At 48.5% G+C, this 20,679-nt stretch overlaps 1 protein-coding gene across 4 annotated transcripts in view; it reads right to left on the minus strand.

Annotated features, from left to right (window-relative positions):
• The window catches only part of LRRN1 (leucine rich repeat neuronal 1), a 61,540-nt gene extending 44,325 nt beyond the window's left edge, over positions 1–17,215 (minus strand). Inside the window, exon 1 of one of the 4 annotated variants that reach the window (XM_069643513.1) lies at positions 17,076–17,215. The gene's annotated coding sequence lies outside the window, so the exon portion shown is untranslated. Of the gene's footprint in view, positions 1–9,803; positions 10,112–16,897 lie in introns of those variants that run through there. The other 3 variants (XM_069643512.1, XM_069643515.1, XM_069643514.1) reach the window with 3 other exon arrangements.
• Positions 17,216–20,679: the final 3,464 nt, after the last annotated feature.

Here is a 20,679-nt window from a genome sequence, read left to right on the forward strand (position 1 = left end):
AGGACGCCAGCAGCTATCCTGACCCATCAGCACACTTAGAAACCTAGCAGCTACTGACACATTGCAGCGCACAGAGGACGCCAGCAGCTACCCTGACCTAGCAGTGCATAGAGAAAGCTAGCAGCTACTAACACATTGCAATACACAGAGCCCACCAGCAGATATCCTGACCTAGCAGTGCATAGAGAAAGCCAGCAGCTATCCCGACCTTGCAGTGCATAGAGAAAGCTAGAAGATACCCTGACCTGCAAGACACAGAGGAGGCAAACAGCAATCTGTCAGTGCATAGGCCCCAGACCTGGCAGCACATAGAAAGCTATCAGCTACCCATCTCTGGCAGTGCATAGGGAAAGGTAGTAGCTACCCTGACCTGGCAGCGCACAGAGAAAGCTATCAGGTACCGAGACAGTGCAGCACACAGACAAAGCTAGCATAAACAGCAGCATACAGAGAACGATAGCAGCTACAGTGCACAGGGGATGTGAGCAACTACTCCCTGACCTGGCAGCACACAGAGGAGCCTAGCAGCTACCCTGACCTGGCAGCACACAGTGAAACCTAGCAGCTACCGAAAAAGTGCAGCACACAGTTAAGGCTAGCAGTGACACCGTGAAGGCTGGAAAAACATACTCTGCAGTGCACAGAGAATATAGCAGCTAAACAAACTTGACAGCATACAGCAAAGATTATAAGCTATCCAACCATGGCATCACGCTAGGCTAGCAGTTACCCAAGTCTCGAGGCACATCAAGAGCCTGCCCAGACCAAGCTGCTGTGTACAGAGAAGACTAGTAGCTACCCAGGCCTCTCAAAACATAGCAAAGGATACAAGACAGCCCCACCTTGTATTGTAGAGTAAGCACTAACAGCTACTCAAACAAAGCAGCACACACCAAATTATATTACCTACCTACACCTTGCTAGACACATTGCAATTTAACAGCGATCTACTCATGGCAGGACACACTGAAAGCAAGCAACTACTTAGACCTGGCAGCACTTACTGAAAGATAGAAACAATCCAGATGAAGCACACTATGAATGCAAGCTGCTACTCGGACGTGTCAGCACACACAGCTAGCGGCTACCCAACTTGGTGGCACACAGCAAAGGCAAGCAGCTACCCAGACTTGGCAGCACACCACAAAAGCAAACAGCTAGTCAGACTTGGCAGCACACAACAACGGCAAGCATCTTGCAGCTACCCAGACTTGGCAACTCACAACAAAGACATGAAGCTACCCAGACTTGGCAGTTCACAACAAAGGCAAGATAGTACCTAGACTTGGCAGCTCACAACATAGGCAAGATAGTACCCAGACTTGGCAGCTCACAACATAGGCAAGATAGTACCCAGACTTGGCGGCTCACAACAAAGGAAAGAAGCTACCCAGACTTTAAAGCACCTTAAAGGCTAGCAACTAACACAGTACCATATAATGAAGGTAAACCGCTAAACACACCTTACAGCATGGAGTGAAGACTATGATCAAATCAAGTCAGACTTTGCAGCAAAGGCAAGCATAGCAGTCTCAATTTACTGAAGCATAGAGTAACAGCAAACAGCCATAGAGGCAAATAGTAAACACTAAGTAATGTGATCGTGTGGCATTTTCTCAATGAATGTTATGGAGGACTCCACACCCTGCTGAGGTTTGGTGGAAATCCCTGGTTCATATCTACTCCTTAAAGGAGAAGGTGATGGCTAGCATTCACTCTGACCTGTGACCAGGGGTGGACTGGCCTATTGAAAACACTGGAGATTTTCTGGTAGGACTCTGCACCGTGGTCCTCTGCACCGTGGGCCTCTTTTGTGTCGCAACTTATTTCACTGCTGAAAATGTGTAATATGGGGCCACTTTCAATATTATTTCCAGGGCCTCTTTTGGTTCCCAGTCCATCTCTGCCTGTGACACAGAGAAGGCTACAAGCTTTCTGTACCTTGAAGCCAACTGTTCTGGCTAGAAGCCAGCAGTTCTTTGAGCAGAGTGAATACTAGAGCTATCCAGACAGCATGCAGGGTAAGCAAGTTGCTAACACCGAGCATAGAGAGCTTGCTAAGAGCTCTCAGCATACTGTGAGGCCCATTAGCTATCCTGATCTTCGAGTAGAGAGAAGCCTATGAGCAATGCAGACCTTGCAGCATGCAGTGAAGTCTAGCAGTCTTCCTGACCATCAAGTAGAGAGAAGCCTATGAGCAATGCAGACCTTGCAACATACAGTGAAGTCTAGCACTCATCCTGACAATCGAGTAGAGAGAAGCCTATGAGCAATGCAGACCTTGCAGCATACAGTGAAGTCTAGCAGTCATCCTGATCTTTGAGTAGAGAGAAGCCTATGAGCAATGCAGACCTTGCAACATGCAGTGAAGTCTAGCACTCATCCTGACCATCGAGTAGAGAGAAGCCTATGAGCAATGCAGACCTTGCAGCATACAGTGAAGTCTAGCAGTCATCCTGATCTTTGAGTAGAGAGAAGCCTATGAGCAATGCAGACCTTGCAGCATACAGTGAAGTCTAGCAGTCATCCTGATCTTTGAGTAGAGAGAAGCCTATGAGCAACGCAGACCTTGCAGCATACAGTGAAGTTTAGCAGTCATCCTGATCTTCGAGTAGAGAGAAGCCTATGAGCAACGCAGACCTTGCAGCATACAGTGAAGTCTAGCACTCATCCTGACCATCGAGTAGAGAGAAGCCTATGAGCAAAGCAGACCTTGCAGCATACAGTGAAGTCTAGCACTCATCCTGACCATCGAGTGGAGAGAAGCCTATGAGCAATGCAGACCTTGCAGCATACAGTGAAGTCTAGCAGTCATCCTGATCTTCGAGTAGAGAGAAGCCTATGAGCAATGCAGACCTTGCAGCATACAGTGAAGTCTAGCAGTCATCCTGATCTTCGAGTAGAGAGAAGCCTATGAGCAACGCAGACCTTGCAACATACAGTGAAGTCTAGCACTCATCCTGACCATCGAGTAGAGAGAAGCCTATGAGCAACGCAGACCTTGCAACATACAGTGAAGTCTAGCAGTCATCCTGATAAGCCTATGAGCAATGCAGACCTTGCAGCATACAGTGAAGTTTAGCAGTCAAAGATCAGCAGATCTTGAAACAAACATCGGAGGCAAGGAGTTAATGAAACCACACTGTGAGCTACCCAGAACTATTGCGATACATGCAAAGAATAAACAGTTGCAGAGTGCCAAAGACAATAGGGTGTGTGGAGGAGAGGTTGGAGGAGGAAGGATGAAAGACCATGGGGAAGGGACTAAACATTTCAAGTTGCAAGCTTTCAGCCAGGCATAAAATGTCACTTGCCGCCCTCAGTTCTCCACATGCAAACAGAACACCATTTCTTATACGCAAATAATCAATTATCACTAGACAATGAAGAGTGAACATGTTGAAGGCCTCCAGAGAGATGCCTAGAGTTAGTCAAACCTTGAAGCAATAGAGGCCAGTGCACAGTGAACGATAGTGGTGCTCTTGACACATGCAGGCGTTGAAGATTTTATAGCACAGTGAAAGCCAAGATCTACGGCAAAGGAGCTACCTTGCCCATTTTGTACATTACCTGATATCTCTATTTAAGTGGAAATTATAAAAACATACTAGCCCATTTAGGCTCCCCATTTCACTAGCCTTCTGCGTCAACTGACCAGGCAGTCAACGTTGTCATTGATTCCCTACTGTTACAGCCTTCCTTGAAGGCAGGTCAAACTTACTACTCAACGACAATGTCCTAAGTCTCCCACCTTGTATTATGCTCATTTCATTTTATACACAACCTGGGTAGCTGAATAATGCCAGGGCTAAGTACCTGACACAAACACTGTACTTTAGTCGTTGCACTATTTAAGGTTAAACATGATCCACGTTGGTGTTCCATATCTGGATCATCTGCAATCTTGGAAATCTGCCTTCCAGAAAAGGATCCAATACCAAGGCACATTCGTTTTCAAGCACTGATTGGCAGAATTTGCTAATTAAAATTCTTGATTAGCAAACAAACTTATTTGCTTAGCAATTTTGTACTAACATTTTAAATGTCACTTGAAGTGTTTGTACCCAAGACATTAAATTAGCAACAATACAGCATTTCTGTGTACCATAGAAATAAGACATTAGTGCTAGGAGTGTCTGTAAAATGTAAATGGTTAGGTTCATGAATGGACCCAAATAAATAGATATGATTAAAAGGGCTCTGAACATTTTTTTCCAGTGCACAGCTCCATGCAGTCAGTGTTGCACAGGGCAGTTTCCTTTATATTGCATGCTTGACCCATAATTTCCTGTGTAAAGAGAAGTTCCGTAGTTTCATAAAGCCAAAAAATTCACAATGTTAAAGGAACGTCACAGCCTGCGGACTAAATACGTAGTATGGTTTTGCACAGAAAGGGTAACGGTCATCTTCAGGTGGACAACATTTATTTATTTATTGTGCATTTGTAAGGCGCTTATATAACAAGTAAATTGTGTTTCAAAATGCACATTGCACTTACTTGTCATTGATATCACTGTTTTCAATATAGCATTAAATACCACTTTCGGGGGAGGGCAGGGCCGCTAACGGTCCTCAAGCCCGAGTCACGTAAGCACAAGCGTAGCATTCCAGCCCTGAACATTGATGAAAGCAATATGTATTGCTTTTAGCTGGCATCTGGGGCTCTTATACTTCGTTTTGTTTGTATGAAAGGGAACTAAGCTTTGCGCAATTCATGCTTCCTTTAAAAAGAAATTACCCATATATCCCCTATTGGAAATAAGTATTTCCAGGATCAGAATGTGAGCAAGGAGGTGTGCAGATGAGTTGGCAGTGGGGATTGAGATGCAACACTACAGTGGAGACATGGTCTGGGGCCCCCGCCTGAAAGGACATGGTGAAGGCTGGGCACAGGTGCAGCAGCCCGGCATGAAATGCGGGCAGTTAATTGCAGATTCTGCTTTAGTTACCAGCCTCCGGATTATATTAGGTGCTAATATATAATGCAATCCTAATCATAGAGTCAAGCGAACTCTGGAGGCTAACTACAGTGTATGGTATTGCAGTAGGTCTGTAGATGTACAGAGTGGATGGGACTATTGATCACCACTTTTCATAAACTTCTAGTTAGTTTTGTGTATTCATTATGTAAGAGGAAAGGAAGTAAGCGACTAAGCAGAGTGGATGGTGTAGCAGGCAGAAAGCTGGGTGAACTAGGTCGAATATTGTAGTTTTCTGGCAATCTCACTTTCAGGGGAATTGGTATATAGCAACAGGGTGGTAAGATAAAATGTTAAGGAGTTTGGGATCAGATCATGCGTTGAGCACCAGTTGCACACATGGGCACAACCAAAAGGTCACAGAACTAGGTTTGCCATCAAAATCATTTGGCCCTGTGATCATGTACCTTTTCACAAATATACCCTCGCCAATAGGATGCACTTCCTGAACAAAATTAAATATAGTTTACACTATGAGATTAAGATACACTAACCTGAACCTTACTGAATAACATAGAGACAATGCAGTGTTTTACAGTAGAAATACTGTAATTATGCATAATATAGCAATTTACATTTTTAGGAAGGGAATTGCAGGAAATAAAGTTAGCTCATACTGGTTTTTGCCAGACAGGATATAGTTAGCTTAATGTATCATCCCAATTACTTCTGGTTTGCAACTATTTGAAAAAGAGAATGTTTCTTGCCTAGCGCTCCGACACAGACCTTTGACAATTTTAATAGTGGAGGATTAACCTGTTTAAACTTGCAGTGAACCGATACAAGAGGGTGGAGGGAAGCCTGATGGCGAGAGAGGAATGCCGGGGGAGCTGTGCTTTCATTGAACAAGGTAATTTAAATAGCTAGCTGTGCTACGCATGTGTCAATTTAATTAGCAAACCTACAGAATTGCAGAGCAAATTGCTATGTGACACTATTTATTTTATTCCTTGCAATACTGCAGTACTCCAGCCCCAGCTCCAACCCCGGGTCTGCCCAATGCAACAGAAGGGCTTTTAGTAAATCATATATTATCAGTCGCACTCTCTTCTGTCTGAATTCCTTCAATAAATAATTCCCCTAATCTACTACTCCACAAGATGGAAACACCAATACGAAGAGAACCCCTCCTTTATCTCAGAAGTGTTATGCCTATTGCTATTTCTTATTAACGTGCCATGTGTGACACAAACTCTTTTATGATTCTTCATGTTATGCAGAACTAGCCTTACCTCACAATCCCTCTACGTTTCCACACTGAAAGATGTTGACACCACGACCGATCATTCTAGGCCATTGCTGGTGGAGCATTCGTAGACAGATATTTGGCAACTAAGAAAGCCAGTTAGTAAGGTGCTGACCGCATCAGTGTCTTATCACTATGTTACCCAAACTCTACCAGAATCCTATGTGTGAACAAGAGCTGAAAGATTTCCCAAAAACCAATAACCATTCCCTACTGTCCGGTCAACAACCCTTACCATCCACCACCACACCCTTAATTCAAATGCAAATACTCGCTAGACTTTGACCCGACATATCAAATGAGCCCAAGAGATCCTCACTGCCCTGCATAGCAAGGATAGGCCTTCGTTCCACACTGCCCTTATCTCAGCAATATTTTTTTAAAGCACCATTGTGCTATACTCTCAAAAGTGTACGCACAAACTGAATACATGCACGATGCTAAAAAAGAAAAGTTTCGGGAGCCCGCTGAAAGGGAAGTTAGGCCTCAATGGCACGTAGGCAAAGGGGAAGGGAATCCCATGCCGTGCCGCAACCACTGAAAAAGCATGGCCTCCAACCCGAGAGAGCCTAATCCTAGGGAGTTGAATGGTCACAGAGGATTGAGAGCGTAGTGATCTCAGGGGAACATATGGGCAAAACTTGGGCAGAAGATAGTCTGCCCCTGTTTTGTGAAAGGCTCTGTGCACCAGGCATAGAGACTTAAACCTCACACGCTGCTTCACTGGAAGCCAGTGGAGCTGTTGGAGGAACGGCATCATATGGGTACCGTACAGGGGTGGAGCACCACTCTCGCTGCCATATTCTGCAGCAACTGTAGACAGCAAAGCAGATATTGTGGAAGGGCAAAATAAAGCGCTTTATAGTAATCAATTCCAATGAATACCAAGGAAGACATCACAGGGGCATGAAATTTAGAGGGGATGTAGGAAAGCACCTTCCGTAGGGTTGTAGCTTGAAATGTCCCATTTGACAGGTAGATGACACCTGTTCGGACATGGACAGAGATGCCATGATCTTAACGCCTAGATCTTTCACCAATGAAGCAGGCAGAGGAAAAGGGCCAAAGCTAACAGGCCAGAACTCCAGAGTCCAAAACATAGAGGGGTGTGCAGTGCCGACCACCAGCACCTCTGTTTTCTCAGCGTTCAATTTGAACCAATTCCTGGCCATCCCATTGCCCACTGCCTCGAGTCAACTCCTAAACCGACCAGCCGTCTCTAGCTGAGATGGATCAAGTTGCACAATAATGTGTGTATCATCAGCATAGGAGTAAGTCAAGCACAGTAAGCCATGTGCATGGATTATGCCAAGAAACGGCTGGATGTATACATTGAACAAGGTGGGAGATAGTGAGGAGCCCTGAGGGACTCCACACAACAGAGGGACTGGCTGAGATTGAAAGGGTGGCAAGGACACAGATTGTGAGCGTCCTGCCAAGAAAGAGGAGAACTAGGCCAAAACTTGACCGGCTACCCGTGGAAGAGAAATGGGAGATCTGTCTTAGCTACATGACGGAGACCTGTCTTAGCTACATGTCCCAGGGCACCAAAAACACACATGGATGGTGAGGGCATGCCGTGTGCCCCAAACTGCACCGAGTACCGTATGAATTAGGAAGCTGAGTACACTAATGATGGTGGCGGGATGGCAGAGCCTGTGGTATTTTACAAACTGCAGTACCCATACCTCACCAAGCTAAACCCTCAACCAGCTGTTCTGGTCATTCAAAAAAACACACCTCAGCTAAGCGATCAACGCATCCTATCTGATCTCTATCAGGTTAAACTGAATCCCCTGCTCCCGGTAGTGCGGATATCAGCTGCACTTTTACAGCAAGACAGGGTCTCTCCCTGATCACCTCTGACATCACCAAGGTCCCACTAGCTCATATCACCGAAACCAACAGCATCCATTTTGAAGTGCATATGAAAGACACTAAACTCCATGAGAGGACTGGACTGTCAGCAAGTTGCAAGCTACACGATGCATGTACAGAAGAGGAGGCACCATAAGATCCAGACCTTTTCCCCTTCATCTGGTCTGTAACTCTGGGCTCACCCCCCACATCGCTACCAAAAGTATTCAATCTAGAAATACTTTCTGATAGAGACCACACAGGTAAAGAAAGTCACAATCCCCCCGACTGTTGCTTGATCCGTACAGCTCAACCAGAAACAGACTTCATCCTGGCAGTGACCAGATCGCATCTTCATTACACCAAGGCCTTATGCACACAAGTCCCAGCAGAACCCCTAATCAGCCATCAAGGGTCACCCTGAGTCGCTGATGCTTTTACCACCTCACACCAGCACTGAAGACCCGTCACTGGCTGTGGATCAAGGAAAGATCATAGTTCATGACCCTATATATAGTCCACCCAACTGTATGTCGCCCCACCTCAGAATACCTTTCCAATACCTTTCCATGATCCACCCTCAAGGCATCCGAAATCAGTTTCTCTGATTCATACCTCCAATCAGCACCCCCTGGCAGCGCTGGTCTGACTTTTTTACCCTTCCCTCCTCAAAGTGTACTGGGGCTACTTCAACGCAACAAAGTAAACAAGCATTGGCAATGCCAACAGTTTGGGTTTTTGTGTAGGCATGGGAAAGGCATTTGCCAGGCACAGCCGCGGTGCTATGAACTACCCATTGTTGGTAGCAGGTGCAAAGTGGTGCGAGTAGCTGAACACCTAATAGCAGTGCCTGCCGTAAGCACAAGTACATCATCATTGCTGGGACACTTCCTGGTCTAGGGCTTTGGGAAGGGGCATTGAAACTATCGGGCAGGAACTCCCTGGGTGGAGCAGGCATCCCATTAGGGAAATGAGCTGGGACGGCAGCCAGCAAGGCAAGAATCTGGAAATCCTGCTATAAATAGTGTGTTGTTGTTACCCAGTCCTTGCCGCTAATGCCCCGCTGATTCATATCAGTGTAAGTAACCAGCGTGGCAGCAAACGCCCTGTAAACCCACTGCGTCCAATCAATGGACGTGCACGCTCCAGACGCGCGTGCTTTGACACCCGGAGCCCTTTAACTGGCTGTTCTATGTATCGACGGAAGTGTCTCAAGAAAGAGCAGTGGTTTGAAACAGCCACCACGAAACAAGGGGGGCAAGGAGGGGTAGGGTCGGGACCACAGGACTCGTCTTTTGGAGTAAGTGCTTCTTGAGTCCTCGCAATTAAAGATCCATTAAGACGCCTGCGGCTCACCGGGTGCTTCTAAACACAGTTTCTTAATGTTTGTAAAAGACGGCAAGATAGCACAGTTCGTCAATGTACTTGCTGCCCGCGTATTCCACTACGAATTCGGCAAGTCCCAGCAGGTTCGGGTCGTGCCGCCATCAATCATTATAGGGGGGGGCGAAAGCACAGACCCTCCTTTTAATAATGAACTGCAATATTCGAAGTTTGGGGCAGGAGGACTGCTTCTCTGCGGCGTAGACACTGCCCGCTTTGGAGTGGGTCCAGAGCACCTGCAAAGGACAGACACGCTGAAGAGCCAAAATAAACCCGCGAAAGCGTTACCCGGGATGTAAATGAACAGGAGACATTAAGAAAGGAAAGTCGATACTCACACGAGTTAATGCCCGGCTTGCTTGCAAGAGGTGGCGCTCAGGGGTACGGGCTTCATCGATGCCAGCCTGACCCTCTGCCTCTGCCCTCTGGGACTCACTGGGAGCGACGGGGCCATGGACGGGAGAGCCGCACGTGGGAGAGCCTTTGTTCCGAGGGAACCCTCGTCTTCTGATGAGGAGTCGGCTCCCGACATCTGCCAGGAGCGGGCCTGCATTAGCATGCCAATCGCAGGTCTCTGGGCGGGGAGGGGGCATGCGCCAGACAACGAGACCTGTGCCAGGACCCAAACAAAGCACCCATTCTACCGCAGGAGGATGCTGACAAGTGCCATTAACTCCCTCTATGAGCACATGTCAGACACCCCTCCCCCCGCCGCACAGATCGTGTGGTGGCGGGGTAAGTGCCGCCGGGCGCTATAACAAAAAGGAACGCGAGATGGCGGGTTACAGATACAGGCAGGCTTTAAGAAAGACCAAAAGAATAACTCGGGGGAAGCTGTTTGCAGACATACTAAAGCGCATCGACGCCATAGCATGCGGCTTGAGGCGCTATAGAAATCTCAATATAACATACTCCCTTCCCAGAGACTATGCAAATCACTGGGCTTGAGCCCTCGGAGAAAGCAAACTGGCCAGAAACATCTCACACGTGAAGGAAACCACATTACTAGGGAACCACATGGCCCTGGAAAGTTTCTTCCCAAGTTTACACTGCCATATAGTGTGCGTGTATGCATCAAAACACGTGCCCAGTGCATTGTAATGTAAGGTAACATTTCCTGCATTTTGTATACCACGCCAGCAGGGAACACCTCGCGTTTTTCATTAGGAGAGAGGGGGGAGTAGGGGAAAGAGAGGAAGACAACAGGGTGATGATACCTTAGATATCCTAATCATCCATTGTCTGTTCTGGATTAACTATATATAAACAGCATGTGGTAGACGCTTGTTTCCACCTTTCACCCCCCCCCCCCAACCCCAAATAAATGGAGAAGGAGCCGCGTCCCTATCACACAGGGGGCGGCGGAGAGCAGGATGGCCATGTTCGATGTGTTGGTACCGCGCGGCGCTGGGCGCAGAGCGCGAGCAGAAGACAGCGAGTGCGGCCCCCAGCAGCGGCGGTGTAGGTACCGGAATCTGCCTGGGCAGCTCGCAGGGCATTGATCTGCTGTCAGTTTCTTTGCGTGTGGCAGGGAGTGCGCTGCCTCTGCCCACGTTATCTTCACAATGCCACCAGGACAGTCTGCGTTCGATTCGTGTTCACTGGTATATGATGTGTACATATTTTACATAAACTGTGGGCAATGGTTGTCCACTGTCCGCACGCGTGTGCCCCCTTATGTAGTGAGGGTAAAAAGAGTAGAGATGGGAATTTTAGATGGATTCAGACAGTGCCCATGTTATGCTTAGTGTATTAACTGCAACCGAAGAGGTCACCCTATCACGCCTTGAGTGTATTTACAATCCTCGTTTCAAACCATCCCCAAAACAACCCTCGGCGCCCCAGTCACCAAAAGCGCACTTTACAGTGTCCTCTTTCGAGCAAGTGCTGTGTGACCCCAGATTCCTTTCCCAATCCGTCGATATTGTCTTCTGGCGCAATGGTCTAACTCCGACAAGAAGTAAACCACTCGTGCGTGGAAAGCCCACGACTCACGGGGGGATCAGCATACACTGTGCAGATCCGAACCCCGACAGATCAGACTCAGCCCATCATTTTTCCGAGGTCGATACACTGGCCGAGTATCACCAATTGGGTAACAGAGACGTCATCTGTTAAAGTGCTTAGAAGCGAGGGGAACTATGCATGGCGCCCTATATGAAAACCCCGAATTACTATTCAGCATCAATGCATACCGATTCCAGGTAGCAACCAAATACATGGGGGAGGGGTCCAAGCACCCAAGAAGGCAATGCAGCTGCCGCGCCTGCCAGGGGTGTGGGATTGTGACCCCTCCCCCAGCAGCACATTCTTTCACAGCCCATCTGCCTTCCCCTCCACCCGAGTTTCACAAAGGTCACTCCATAATCCGCCCCTGGGGCATGCCCAGAGTGGGGGCTCAGTGTGTGCCGTGGGAATAGCACAGCTCACCCTTGCTGCGGGGGCATGTTAAGAACAGCTTGGTGACCGGGCGTGCATAGCCGGCGGTGGGTGACCCAGCCGGCAGGCACAGTGCTCACCGGCATGCCAATGGTGTGTAGAAAACCCCATGCCAAGGAGGGGTCCCAATAACACATGCAGCTTACAGGCACGCCCGGTGAAGGCGGCGGCGATCCGGTGTGCACACGCTCAGTATTTCGATATGAAAGATTACCCAAGCACAGGCTCCGGGTGTCAATCGTCTTGGGACGACAGGGATACCCGTAGGACCAAGCATCAGGCCATGGATGTGGCCGCCCTGGGAAGGGAGCAAGGCGGCATTAGCCCTGCACTACGCGGGCACCGACCGGGATCGTGCGCGGGCGTGCAGTGGGTAATGGCTGGTTGCCCGGCAGCCGCTATGAAGTGCACTACGGGTCACTGGCCGGGCACCAAGCAGCACTAATGGGCCGGTTATGTTTATTGGTACACAGTGTCATCAACCTGGCATTCCAACAGCAAGGGGTTGGGGGCAGGAGCGGTATATGCAAGGATGCCAAGGGCATGCAACCTGGCTTTCCAACAGCAAGGGGTTGGGGGGCAGAAGCGGTATATGCAAGGATGCCAAGGGCATGCAACCTGGCTTTCCAACAGCAAGGGGTTGGGGGGCAGAAGCGATATATGCAAGGATGCCAAGGGGCAATGACATGCAACCTGGCTTTCCAACAGTAAGGATGATTAGAGGTGTGGGGGGCAGGAGCGGTATATGCACGGATGCCAAGGGGCAAATGCATGCAACCTGGCTTTCCAGCAGCAAGGGGTTGAGGGGCAGAAGCGGTATATGCAAGGATGCCAAGGGGCAAGGACATGCAACCTGGCTTTCCAACAGCAAGGATGATTAGAGGTGTGGGGGGCAGGAGCGGTATATGCAAGGATGCCAATGGGCAAGGGCATGCAACGTGGGTTATTGGCTGCCAGGTGCTCTCGAGACTTGGCATTTCAGAGATGACCCATGCTGACTGAAGACGCATGCTAAATGGGAGTGACTGGAGGGCCAGGCGTGACACACTGAGAAGTGTGACGGAGATATGCTCGAATGAGCAGATGTAACACACGTTGGACACCAACAGAGGCAGCCCAGCCCCTCCGCCCGAAAACCATTAGCCCTGCAGTGGTCCACCCATCCCCTCTCCCGGGGCACTTCATCAGAACTCTCACTTCCCGTAGCTCCTTGGCCTGGAAGATGCCCCAAACATGCTAGCTTTCTTCATTGTGTACATGATCACGTGTCTATCAAACAGCAGGATTGTTCTTCTGACATGCCTGTTATATTGCACTGACTCATATCTCACCCCCCTCTCCTTTTCTGTGCCCTACCCCCGGACTTTGCACAAAAGCACTCGGAAGTATTTGGTTTTCAAAACTATATGTGCTTCAATGCGGCAAAGACAGAAAACAGGGGGCAAAAAATCAAGTTGCAAGCTACTACCCACCCATATAAAAAGACACTCACCACTTCAATTCTATGCATATACACAAGGTACAATGTCTTACTAGCGAAGAGTCAAATATCACCAGCCAATGGGTAGGGGCAAGTGCACCCTGCAGAAACCATGTACTAGGTGCCTCTATCCTGCCATTGCATCCTGTCCCTTGACCTCTTTCCATGGGCCCATCGCACTCCATGGGCCCCTATGCAGGAAGCTCCGTTTTAGCTTCCACAGCCTGCTTCCCTCCCCATCACGGGTCTAAAACATGTACAAGAAATGGCTCCAACTCCTCAGGTGCATACTTCCCAACCTTAGTTCCGCACACAAGCTGGAGGTGACTCTGACTTGGTTCGCTATGGATTAGACTATGGCGAGGCTTTATCTAGGCCTACCAAAGTGCTCACTCCACCTCCTTCAGATCCTACAGTATAAGCAGCCAGCCTCCTCTGGGACTCTGACCTTGTGAACACTTCGCTCGTGATCTGAAATCCATGCACTGGCTCCCAATTGAATCACAGATATTTTTTACTGTTTTTGGAACTTGGTATGAGTTGAGCCTGTCTTCAACATAAAGTCCCCATCTACTGGCCAACTAGGCACTTAGTTGCCGGACTCTTGGGGATGCGTAACTCCCTTCCTCAGGAATGAGATGAGAATTGACGTTTTAGGCTTGGCCAGTCTCGGGAGGATAGCTCAGGGGCAAAGCGCTCGCCTTGGAAGCGAGACAACACGGAGCAAAACAGGTTCGATCCCAGGGTCTGCGCATAGAAACCTCTGGGTATTAAGCGCGTTATAAATAACCAATCACAATGGCAGGCAAGACCATAAGACTCCCCTGTTCACGGCTCACTTTGACTCTTAGGTGGCTGTGGGCATCTGCACCAGTACTAATGCACACTGTTGTGCAATGAACCTGTGTGCAGGCGTAGCTTCACTGCAGGTGTTCCATGGTTACTCTTCTTCTTGAAACTCCTGTGCATTATCGCTCTTGATTGCCGCTGGCTCAGCTGATGTCCCTGACGGGCACCCCTTGCACATGAGACTCACGTTGCTGCTCAACTTTTCCGTTCTCCAGACCTCCGTACTCATATGACCTGAATGTTACATCGCAGAGACGATCTCCGTTTTATTTCTCCCTATCCCCTCGCCCCTTTTACGTGTGGCCCTACACAGCGACTCATCGCGTTTGCTTTCTGAATCAACCTATTAAGCATACCATTTGGGCGCTATATCAGAAAAAATACAATAAAACCAATCAAATGTTGCTATCTCGTGGGAGTTTTGGAGGATAGAGTGGAGAATCCAAGCTGTGAGGAAGATGAAGCCATCTGGTCAACATCTGAAATGGTGTTTGAGGGCAACTCGCCTGTGAAAACCAAATAAACTCCATCGCTGCCTGCTTCTGCCAATCAGATCTCAACCTCATCGGAAGGTCACTAACACAGAGAGCAAAGGCAGCGACCATCAAACCAAGGTTAAAGATAGGTCACAGCCAAGAGGCCACACACTCACTTAGCACATTGATTTTCTGAATGCCCCAATGGTTCGGTTCCTTGTATCCCTTGCAGGCCTCCCAAATCTCCAATGATGTAGAAAGAATGTTGTGCAATAAACGATAGATACCACCACTAATGCGCCATGCCTAGAGGTTTAATCCTCTGCAAAAGCTCAGACGGAGGCTGCCTGAAATCATTCTCAAGCGGCAACCTAGCTTTGGAAACAAGGTAAACATTTCAAGTTGCGATACTTGCTGCATCGATTCCCCAGAGAGGGATTGCTAGGGTGGGAGGGACTTTGACCCGGGAATTTTGTTTGTAGCCCCAGATAGAAGGTTCGGGGATACAACTAAAAGGCTAGCTAGCCCCGAGTCCCAACATTAAAATAGCCCCAGATCTTTTCCAGACCTAGCAACACCCTTTGTTCTCCACATACAGCACACCATTGCTTTCTCAGTAAATTATCACTACAGTATACAATTGCCAAGCTGCTTGTTGTTACTGAACCATCAATGCGTGCCTATTTTCTGCCACAAACATGCAGTGCCATTGAAACCTCAACAGCCGAGCTCACCCTCCGACGCGTCCATGACTTTCAATGCAGTGGACCAGGAGATACACTCTGGAGGTCCTGGACCAGCGTCTACGGTCTTTGAAATCGACAACATGGTTCTGTACGCTTGAGGAACAGGATCGAGAAGGCCATCAAATGCTCTGGGCTGTAGGAGCATAGCTCATGCTATGTGTTCCTACATCGCAATTACAAATAGGGCTTTCATGGACCCTGATTCATATGCACATCTCTTCATCCAATCACAATGCCTGGAGGATGTTGCACATGGCCCGCAGAAAGTACTTAAGGGAAACCCACATCTCTGCTTATATAGGGTTAAGGCGAGCACTGCCTTATCTATCCCTGGTCAAAGATAGGCCTTGGGTTCACAATGCTACTATCTGAAATACATGCCACGGGCCACCACAAAACAAACGGGCGCAGAGGGCATACAGTGTGCCACCAACTGCACTGACTGAGCACCATATGAATTGGGGAGATGAGTAAACTAATGATGGTGGCCGATGGTATTTTACAAGCTGGTGTATCTGGCCCTCACCGGTGGACAAGGGAAAACGAGAGCAGAGAGTTGGCCGGTGCAGTTTGTCCCAGTGAAGAATTGCACACTTGCCTGGCAGACAATGCAGTAGGAAGGGGCTGTGCTAGGAGGGAGGGATGCAGAGGGCAGGGAGTGGGCTTTAAGGCAATAGGCATGCATATGTTTTGGGGTGCTTAATAAGGCGGATCTTTTGGTACTGTTATGGTGTGGGGAAGGGACACAGGGGGGTGGGTGCTTCTTTGTACTGTTTTGGCTATAAAGGAAGAAGAGTGCTGTGTTATAGAAAGAGTGTAAAGGAAGAAGAGTGCTGTGGTATAGAAAGAGTGTGAAGGAAGAAGAGTGCTGTGTTATAGAAAGAGTGTAAAGGGAGAAGAGTATCTGCATGTTTCTGTTATGGGGATACAGTTGTATGTCTCTTTTACGAGTTTGTATAGTTACAGCTTCATGCGCGATGCTTGTGCATGTGGGAGATGGCATGTTGTTGCAGTGTTAGGGGGATATGAGAAGGGTAGAATTTAATTGTTAGTAAGGAGCGGTGTATTTATGTTACGTCATAGGGATGTGCGGAATGTCTTTGCGCCGTCAGTGTTGCGGGGGAGGGGGGCCCTGTTTCACTGTACTGAATTGGGATAAAAACAGGGTCTCTTTTGATGGAGAAAGGATTGGACTCGGTCGGCTGGTGTTCATCCTGCCGATGCCAAGGAGCTTATTGTGTTTGGAGGGAGTGGGGGGTCCCGCTGTGCATTATGTGTGTTGTTTTGGGGTGTGCCTGTTGTCTTTATGGGGTCAGGGGTTGTGTCGTGGTGTACCATGTTAGTAGGTTTGTCCTTTGTGGACGGGTGGTATTCATGTGTGGGGAGGGGGCGCGGTCTGGGGCACTCCTGTGTAAAGCGGCAAGGTCGGGCTCATGCCTCACCTGCTGTGGCTGTTCCTCCTCTTCGTGCTCCACTGGCTCCGTGGTCCACTCAGTACCAGGGTCCAGTGCACCCCCAACCCCCAGCCAGTGTGGTGTCTCCCCCCTTGCGCTGCTCCTTTCTCCTCTCCCGGCATACACGCGCTGCTTCGGGGCTAGCTTGCCTCTGTGTTCGCCTAACCTCTCGGGTGACCTCTGGCGCTCTTCCCTGGGCTCGCTCCCCTCCGCGCCGGCGCCCCTACTTCCTCTGCCCGTGGTCGCACTCCTCAGACTGAACTGGTCTCGCGCCCGCACCTGCTCTAAACTGGCAGCCGGGCTCACGTGACCTCCTGCAGCGCCCTGATTGGATGCCGCTGCCTCTACCCTACAGCCTGCGAAAGGAGGGGAAGGAGGAGGCACCATCTGCACCAGGAGGCAAGCGGGAAGGGAGCGAGGAAAAGGGGGAGAGGAAACAGTGGGGCACAGAGAGTGAGAGAGAGAGGGAGTAAGTATAAAGAAAATAGGCAGGACGTGAAAAGATAGTAGCACGACAAAAAAAGCACAAGAGGGGAGATGATGGAGACACCAGAGGAAGGGAGATAAGGAGGGGAAGAAGGCGAGAGAGATTTGAGAAGGGAATATTAGAAAAACGGAGGAGAGGGAAGATGGAGACAGGAATAAAAAGAGCAGCCGGTAGAGTAGAAGCAAACATGGAGGATGCAATGCGAGGAGAATGGGTGGGGGAGAGAAAGACGCAAGTAGGGCTATATTAACAGGAGGGCCAGGGCTCAGGGGAGGAAGGGGAGCAGAAAAGGCAGGGAAGCTGCAGAGAGGACGAGAGCAAAGTTACAGGCGAGGAGGAAATGGGGCTAAAAATAGGATGCAGTAAAGAGACGGCAGTGAACAACAGAGAAGAGACTGATAAAGTTCCACAGACTATGCAAACGGCATCAGTGCGCACCTGCGCAGTACGACACCCCATAACATAACATACACACAGAGAGTATCCATGCTGCTGCATGTCAACTTTTGGGAACACCCCAGAGGGAGATTTTTAGAAAAGGAGAGAGACATAATTAATTAATCATTGGCTTACATCAGAGGAGGGATCATTTAGAAGGGACAGGTCTTAAAATATGAACAAAATCAACATTTATGAGTAAAAACCATATATAGGGAGAGACGAAGTCTAATGGGTATGTTGCCGCGACGTGGTCCTGAGTTCCTATCCGGGAAACGACTTTTCCCCAACATGTTTTTATTCTTGCTGAATCACTCTATAGCCCTGTGCATTCAAGCACCCTTTCTGTAGAAAATAGGAGTATTCACTAACAGGCTGAAAACAAGTATTGGGCACTCATAAAATATTGTTCTGTCCAGCCTCTGAGTGCCTTCAGGTGGTCCAGGCAGCAGTGTTAGGCTTTGCAAATCTTCTCACCTATTCACTCCAAGAATAGCAGCTGGAGAGGTGACTATCCTAGGGTAGAGTGTCAATAGAATAGCAAGATTATGCGTTGAAGGGGATAAATGGTCCTACCAACATTTTGGGCCACAAGAGATTGAGTTACATCATTTATACCAGAAAAATGGCTACTGGATCATTTTGGCCACAAGTAGATCCCGCGTCCCCTACAGGAGCAGGACTGGAGAAGCTAAACTCAAGAGACATACTGGATTCACTAAGGCACTGAATCACCACCAGGAGGGTGCCTCAGCTGCCATCAATGAGTAGTCATTGCCTAATCAACATGGACATCAAAGCGCTCCGAAAGGGCCATAACATCTGTTAGCGCTATATGCACTCCAGTTCATTCTCACGCACTCTCTTTTACACGCTGCTCTTTGTAGGCAGGGGTCTGCAACCTGCCAAATGTTTGTGACTATGGCACCCTTGATCCTTCACCATTGGCTATGCTGGCTATGGCTGATGGGAGTTGTAGACCAAAACATCTAGAGAGCGAAAGGTTGAGGTCCCCGATTGTAGAGATGCAAGTTAGGAGTCCTTTCTTAAAACATGAAATTAAGTATAATGAAATGACAGGAAAACCAAAACACTCACTCAAAACAACTGTACATTTTCCTCTTTTAGTCACATTTTTTCGTTTTAAGTACAGGGGCATCTACCTAACCCTTTTTAGTTTGGGCTTTTTATTTAGCGCCACCTATACGCCTACATTTTTGCATTAGAGTGCATATAGGGAAAAGTGGCACATGGGGAGGGACACACAGCTTGTATGTGGTGTTTGGTTATTTGCCCATCCTTTGACTGCACATGGCCATGCTAATCCCTATGGCCATTCACAACAGTTTCTGCCTGTCCTGACCCAAAATACCACATCATGGGAACTATTTGAGCTCACTTTAATCAAGCAGTACCATCAAACTTTGCACTCAAAGTGCCTGCCAGAGTTTTCTAAAAGCGGTCTTCTGAGAGGTAATGACTACATTTAAGTTGTAAACACTCCAGTAGTGTAATAAAAATGTCTTAACCAGTTCTGCCCGGCGCAATTACTGCTGATGAGGGCCAAAATAACTGGAACAAAGATAAAGCAATGAAACAATGTCAATTTACAGAACGTCAAAAGTCCAGTCATATGTCCAGAACAAGGAGCAGAGGAGTCTTCTAGAGCCACAAGTGAAGCCACTTCAAGTAGGTGTGACCTGACCTTTTTACAGAAAGCATGATAAGAAGTAAGTTGGCATTGTGGCGAATGAAGCATATTGGAATCTGCCATCCCCCAAGCCTGGTGACATTTCACTCCCCGTCTGACAGTCCACGCCCTCAAATGTTAACATTGTTTTCAATGGAAGATTGAAATGACTGGGGGTGCTAAGATATTGCCTGGACCTTTAGATAGTCTGGGCCCTGAGCCAGGTGAGCAGGGCAGAGGATAGCCATGACCTTAAACCTGATCTGCCCTGCTATCTGAAGCAAGCCCTGTTTTCTCATAGGCTGGTAATACATGAGGATTTGGACCACTCTGTTCTGGACCAGCTGAAGTTTTGGAGGCCTATTATTGGGGATCCCCATGCTTCAGCCATTGAGCCGTTGTAGGTTCAGTGCCTGAGAAAGGGTCACCCGATGGTCGTAAGTGGGAGTTGAGGCCAATATGGTTGTGGGCACTCTTGACAATGGCACTGACCTGCTCATAAAAAGCTTGTGTCAGAACGCACCCTCAGACTGTGGACCACTGCCTCTGGTGTGGGAGGAGGTCTCAAGGTGATGGGGCAGGCAACGCGGTGAATCTTTGCGCATCTCTTGGGCCTATCAGGAGGACTTCAGATTTGCCTGCATTAAGGCACTGGGAGTGTTCTCCAATCTAGCTCTGGAGTAGCAGTAGATAATGTTCTATCCTTCTTGTATCTCGCACACTCGGGCTCAGATCGACCAACAGCTGGGTGCCATAGGCCTACGTCTTAAAGCCCATGCCATTGTCATGCAGAGGCGTAGACAGGGTAGGGCCTGAGCGGACAAGGCCCACCCAACATCTGTAAATGCCAACTAAGCAGTGCTGTGTGGGTATTACACATGTTAAGGTCACTGTGGTGGACCCAACCACATCAGCTTCAGGCCCTGCTCGTTAGACAATCCTGGCGACGCCTCTGTTGTCATGTTCAGTCCTGCGTGTGACCTGAAGGTTCAGTGGCGGTCCTGCAACAAAAGGGCTAATGATCTGTCATTCATGGCGATACACCACCAGGACGCCTTGCCTGTAATGTGTAATTTACCTTGCTTATTATTCAGCAAATGCGTTGAGCTGGGTGGGCGTACTCCCACAGAACCTCTAACTGCGTGGTCTGCATTG

The sequence above is a fragment of the Ambystoma mexicanum genome, chromosome 2p (assembly GCF_040938575.1).
Source record: "Ambystoma mexicanum isolate Mex_15411 chromosome 2p, UKY_AmexF1_1, whole genome shotgun sequence".
NCBI lineage: Eukaryota > Metazoa > Chordata > Amphibia > Caudata > Ambystomatidae > Ambystoma > Ambystoma mexicanum.